Source organism: Littorina saxatilis, linkage group LG3 (genome assembly GCF_037325665.1).
Source record: "Littorina saxatilis isolate snail1 linkage group LG3, US_GU_Lsax_2.0, whole genome shotgun sequence".
NCBI lineage: Eukaryota > Metazoa > Mollusca > Gastropoda > Littorinimorpha > Littorinidae > Littorina > Littorina saxatilis.
The window spans coordinates 57,568,407-57,574,166 of NC_090247.1; the positions used below are offsets into that span (position 1 = coordinate 57,568,407).

Below are 5,760 nucleotides of genomic sequence, written 5' to 3' on the forward strand. Positions count from 1 at the left end.
ATATGTCAAAGCAGCACCGCCCTGATATGGCCCTTCGTGGTCGGCTGGGCGGCGTTAAAGGACCAGACCATGCTGTTTTAAAGGTTATCAGAACCACTAACCAATGACTGAATGATGGAGAAATGCACCTGAAGATGCAAAAAATGTAAAGAAATTCACCGATTCGTAGCTTTATCATTGTGATTTAATTAAAAACGTTTTCTTCGAAAACCGCCAAATTCGTCTGCTACACGAGACTTCGAAATGGCCGCCAGTAGACGAGAACCGGCTGTGACGTCATCTAGTGTCCGGAAACCGAAAGTTACAGCTTACGCTCAAGTGGGCGTTTGCCTACATCGAGTATCAACAACACGGCTGCTCATAGCTATGAAGTATAGAAAAAAGGTTCAGGCATCATTTGTCACCTTTTTCCGATGGGCTTACAACTTCTGCAGCAAGACTGATTAACTGTCTCGAATTGTGGAACGGTCAACACGATGTGCTGTGTTTCGCGACACTTTCTTCCAATGCGAACGTCGTTAAGCCGGAAAGAAAACCTGGCACACAACAAACAGCTGTTGCCTAACGCAGTTCCAGTTCCGACAATTGTTGACCACTCACAGGAGGTCAGAAACCGGATACCAATGTCATCAGAACAATCTGCTTTCACTAAACGCAGACGAAAGGAAGTGAGTACATGTATACTGAATGTGTTCTGTAAGGGATAGGGGTTCAGTGTCACCACCCACCTGAAAGTTCCCTCTCTCTCCTTCTTTTACACTCACCTGGATAATCGATGAGTCTCAGTTTTAATCAGTGTCCGTCCACACACAGAGAGACATTCACACAAACACACACACTTACACAGTCACGTTGTTTATAGTTGTTATCTTTTAATTCAGTGTTTTATTAAATGGATAAAGAAATCGTTAATACAGCAAGCTTGCATGAATAATTTGCTGTTGTCCTTTTTTTTCAGATCAGGTTCTGTAATACAGTAATACAAGTACAAATTCATGTTTGCAGTCATACTCATAGTGTGTGAGTGTATGTGTGTGTGTGTGTGTGTGTGTGTGTGTGTGTGTGTGTGTGTGTGTGTGTGAAAAGCACTTTGATACTTAAAACATCTGTGTTCTTTGATTTTATTACAAAACTGCAGTCAGAATATTAAGCAGATCTATTCCAACAATACATTTTGATCAGCAGTAAATGTAATGTCAAATTATGAACAACAATCCTGTGGGCAGATATATCTAACAGAAACAAATAGTCTAGCAAAATAATACAACCAAGTACATGTACGGACATCATCATCCACATAAAAAAAATTGATTGTAGGAAGAGCACAACTCTGTGTTATTACCACTGCTTCAGTCAAACTGCCAGTTCAACTTAATCTCTGTGGGTGGGTTTTTTTCTCTCAGAGTAACATGGTAAAAACAACACCCAGCTGGATTGTTTGATCATGCAGCATGATTTATCCTCATAGAAAACTACTGAAACACCTAAACAGAAATAACAATGTCTACAGAAAAAATCCACTATTTGATTGCTGTCTGTAGTATTCCTCTTGCTAACAGTGGCATTAAAATGATTAAAACTAAGCTATGCTCTCTTGGGGGGAAAAATGTTCTAAGTACTTTTTGTGTCTACATAGGCACAAAAAACTATGCAATGTTTCAGATTTCCTGACCCACCCTATGTTTTTCCTCCTTTAGTATCCTGGACTATTTTGGACCCTTACAAAAATGTACTTCCAAAATGACAAATCTTAATTTTGCAGGCTTACAAGGAAATTGACTCTTCTCTTTCAACCAGAATACACCATGATTTCAAGCAAATAAAAAAACTACATGCACCTGAGAAAAAACACTTTAATTCAAGAAGTTAGACCTCCTAACCCCAGCTTTTCAATTCAATTCATTGTTGATGTTGATTATGGGACTTAACGTCCTCCCAGGTAACTAGGGACCTATATTGGGACATGATTTTTTAATACAATGTTAAAAGTGGAGGGTGTAATGTGGGAAGGGGGACTGGAGGGTGGCGGGGTAAGTTTAAAGGTGCGTTTATTATCTAATATACCAGACATTTTGTTTTGGCTGGTGTACAGAATAACATCACATAAAATCGCACTCGCAAAACATACAAAACACATAAAATGTACACATCAGTACACACATAACCCGAACCACACATACAGCACCATCACACACATATCCACATACATACTCTAGTTTGTTCCTTATAAAAAATAAATACATTATGATTAATATCATTACTAGTCAACTTAAATTAAGGCTCAAAATAGGTCTTAAGATGGATGTTATTTAGTGTAATGAAGAGATTATAAAAACAAAAAAAAGCTATGAGAAAGAAAGTATGAAAGAATTATGCCCATTCTCCAGTGAAAGTTCTGCTGATTGTGGTAACTTTTTTTTCTGTCTAAAACAGGCGTTGGAAAGAAGTTTGAATACTGTGCCCAATCTACACCGGAGGGTCCAGGCGAGTGGAAAAGGTGAAGGCTAAGTGGAAAACAACCATGTCAGCACAAGGGGCATGGAGACAGCTTCCTGAAATGCCTTCACAGTGACTTGAGCCTGGATAATAAAAGGTAAACAAAGACATTTTAACATTCACTACTCAAGATTACCTCACTGAGATTTTTTCTTTGACATGTATGAAAATCTACAGGTGATATTAGCATGTATAAGTTTTTCTTCTTCTCTTGTATTAAACTTCGAGCTTAAGTTTTGCCATTCTACCCTCACACCTTACTTTTTCATCAGGTTAACTGAACGAGCTGTTTGAGGGGGTGGTGATCCTAACACTGGCCTATGGCAACACTGGCCTATGGCAGCTACAACAAAGCTCTGCATACACAGCGAGACTACAATGCAACAGTGCCCAGACTTTGACTGCTACAGCTAGACCAGTTGACAAAGCTCAAGTTGTCACCAAGCAGGACGCCCCAACTGGCGACCAACTATATAGACTGAGGCTGCCTATCTCCAAATCTGACAACGCAAGAATTGTTACGCAAGCTCCACATTTCTGTTTGCAGTTTAAGCCGACCTTAAGTATGCAATGGTTATGCACCCCCCCCCCCCACACACACACACACACACACACACACACACACACACACACACACACACGCACGCACGCACGCACACACACACACCCCGCAGTTGAAAGTTGTAATGTACCTTTTATTTATCTTACATATTTGAAGCCTGTGTAGCTCTGTGACAGAAAGAGGTCTCTGATGGCAGCGACCAGACAGGCAGAAAGAACTTTCCTGTTCTTTTGGCAAGTCAGTATGCAACTTGTCGGTATGTCCTGAACACATCAAAACATTTTCTTTAATTTTGTTTGTTTGTTCGTTCATGGGCTGAAACTCCCACGGCTTTTACGTGTATGACCGTTTTTACCCCGCCATTTAGGCAGCCATACGCCGCTTTCGGAGGAAGCATGCTGGGTATTTTCGTGTTTCTATAACCCACCGAACTCTGACATGGATTACAGGATCTTTTTCGTGCGCACTTGGTCTTGTGCTTGCGTGTACACACGGGGGTGTTCTGACACCGAGGAGAGTCTGCACACAAAGTTGACTCTGAGATATAAATCTCTCGCCGAACGTGGGGACGAACTCACGCTGACAGCGGCCAACTGGATACAAATCCAGCGCGCTACCGACTGAGCTACATCCCCGCCCTTTTCTTTAATTTAAGCTACATAATATCATGTGGATGCACTGATTGGGTGTAAATAATAACAGCAATTGGTACAGTCAATTCACTAAATGTGCAACAGAACCCTAATCATCAGACATTTTACAACAGCAAAATTCAACAGTCCTTTTACTTTCCTGAATGTCATTATTATTTATTAAAACATGCATCTAGAGCAACATACATATATATATAGCTATTCTGATGAACACGTGGGGGAATTCGGGGGCTGTGATTGGATGGTCTCTTCCGATCATCAAAGCATAATGCTACGGAAGTCGGCCATTTTTCTCAATATCCAAAAGCATATTGTCAATAACAAAGACGCATGGTTCCGGTTTACCCACCTGTACCACACGATGTTTCACTGATCTACAACAGCATACACTGACAACTTGAAATTCTTCTCGGGAATATTTTTCAGCTTTACAAATGTCGATAGCATACCCTTTTCTGCTAACTTCCCGATGAAACAGGACTAAACCTATTATTTTTCTGTCCCTAAACACCACAAAATGCCCAAAGTCGAAAGATGTAGTACAAACATGGGAGTACCTGTGAGCTTAGTTCACCGTTGCCGACTGACACAAATTTTCGCATTCGGCTTTTCTTATCTCGTAACTCCACACTAAATACCCCACTTCCCCTCTGAAGTATTGATGTACAACCCATGGCACTAACCTTCATGTAGTCGTTTATAACTGAGGTTGAAAAATTCGCTTCATGGCCAGACAAGTATAAATGCCATTCACCCAAACTGGAAACGTCGCTGCCGTCTGCTCGCTTTGTACGGATTAGCTGTTCTCTTTTCCTCCCCTTGTTGCATCCTAGTTCTTCAGTTGTTTCTAGTTTTCCGTTGATGTTGTGTTTTGGTCTTCTTCATAAGTAGTCTTGTTCAAAATTAAAAAACTCAAACTTCTTTTTGTTGTATACGAATGAACTAATAAAAAGCTGTTTAACAGCTGTGTTGTCAAATCGAGTTTTTTTCCGAAGTCAGTGTGGCGCCTGCGCAAAACTAATGCGCATAAGAAACGGCGTCTGCTATCAAAACCTGAGATCAACGCATCGACGCAAAAACTGTCATTTTGTAAGTTTGGAACAACAAATAAAGGTCAGAACAGCTATATAATCGCTATTGTATTTTCAGCGTAGCAATAGGGTCCGATATTTAGACTCAAACAAGTATAATGCGACTCATCTTCGACTCGTCGGCATTATATTTGTCTCGTCTAAATATCGGACCCTATTGCTACGCTGAAAACACAATAGCTGTTAATATATATATAAATCTTCTTTTATTAAAGTTCACCTGAAATTCAGGCTGCTTTCCCATGCAAAGTACAAATGCAAGTGTCCATAAACCAGGGTTTAATACATGTGGTATGTGAGTGAGTTCTGATGAAAAAGTGATTGTGTTGTAATATTGGTTATTATTGAGTGTTGATGTTACAATGATTACATTATAAAAACAACAACAACAACAGAACAATGTGAAGAGCAAACTTCTTCTGTGGGCATGCAAGCGAGCTAATTATTGTGTGTGCAGTGAAACTATATGTGACTGAGTGTTACAAATTTAAATGACAACAGTTGTTCAGTTTAAATTTTCTTGGTAGCCTTTAAAATCAACAACAACAAATACATACATTTAAAAATCAAACAATCATAGGCACCTCAAAAAAAGTTGTATGTACACCTTCGTGGCTGGTGATGCATTCTTGCTCCCCTGCAAGTTTTCATTCTACAATGTACCTCAGGGTAGCTTCCTCTCTCTCCTCTTCTGCCCCTCCCACACAATACAACACGTACAGTGGCCAATCTGACACCAGTCTCTGAAATCAAGAACAGTTAAAACTGCGATGAGCTGTTGTTCTTTTACTCGTGAATGCAATGCATGAACACTTACACAATATCCCACTTATTCGCGAGTGCGTTGACATTTCAGTCCACAAACAATCATGAGCAAAATGACGAGAGTGAAAAAATAGCAGACTCGAAAGCAGACGATAAGTTCAGCACAGAGAGCGGGCGTGTTTACCTTTGATCG

The 5,760-nt window shown here is 40.2% G+C and overlaps 1 long non-coding RNA gene across 1 annotated transcript; it reads right to left on the reverse strand.

Moving 5' to 3' along the window:
* Positions 1 to 1,314: 1,314 nt before the first annotated feature.
* Positions 1,315 to 5,488, reverse strand: LOC138962756 (uncharacterized). Its single transcript, XR_011454593.1, has 3 exons — positions 5,466 to 5,488; positions 3,189 to 3,321; positions 1,315 to 2,579 (listed from the first exon to the last, which is right to left on the reverse strand). It is a non-coding gene; the product is annotated as an uncharacterized lncRNA (long non-coding RNA).
* Positions 5,489 to 5,760: the final 272 nt, after the last annotated feature.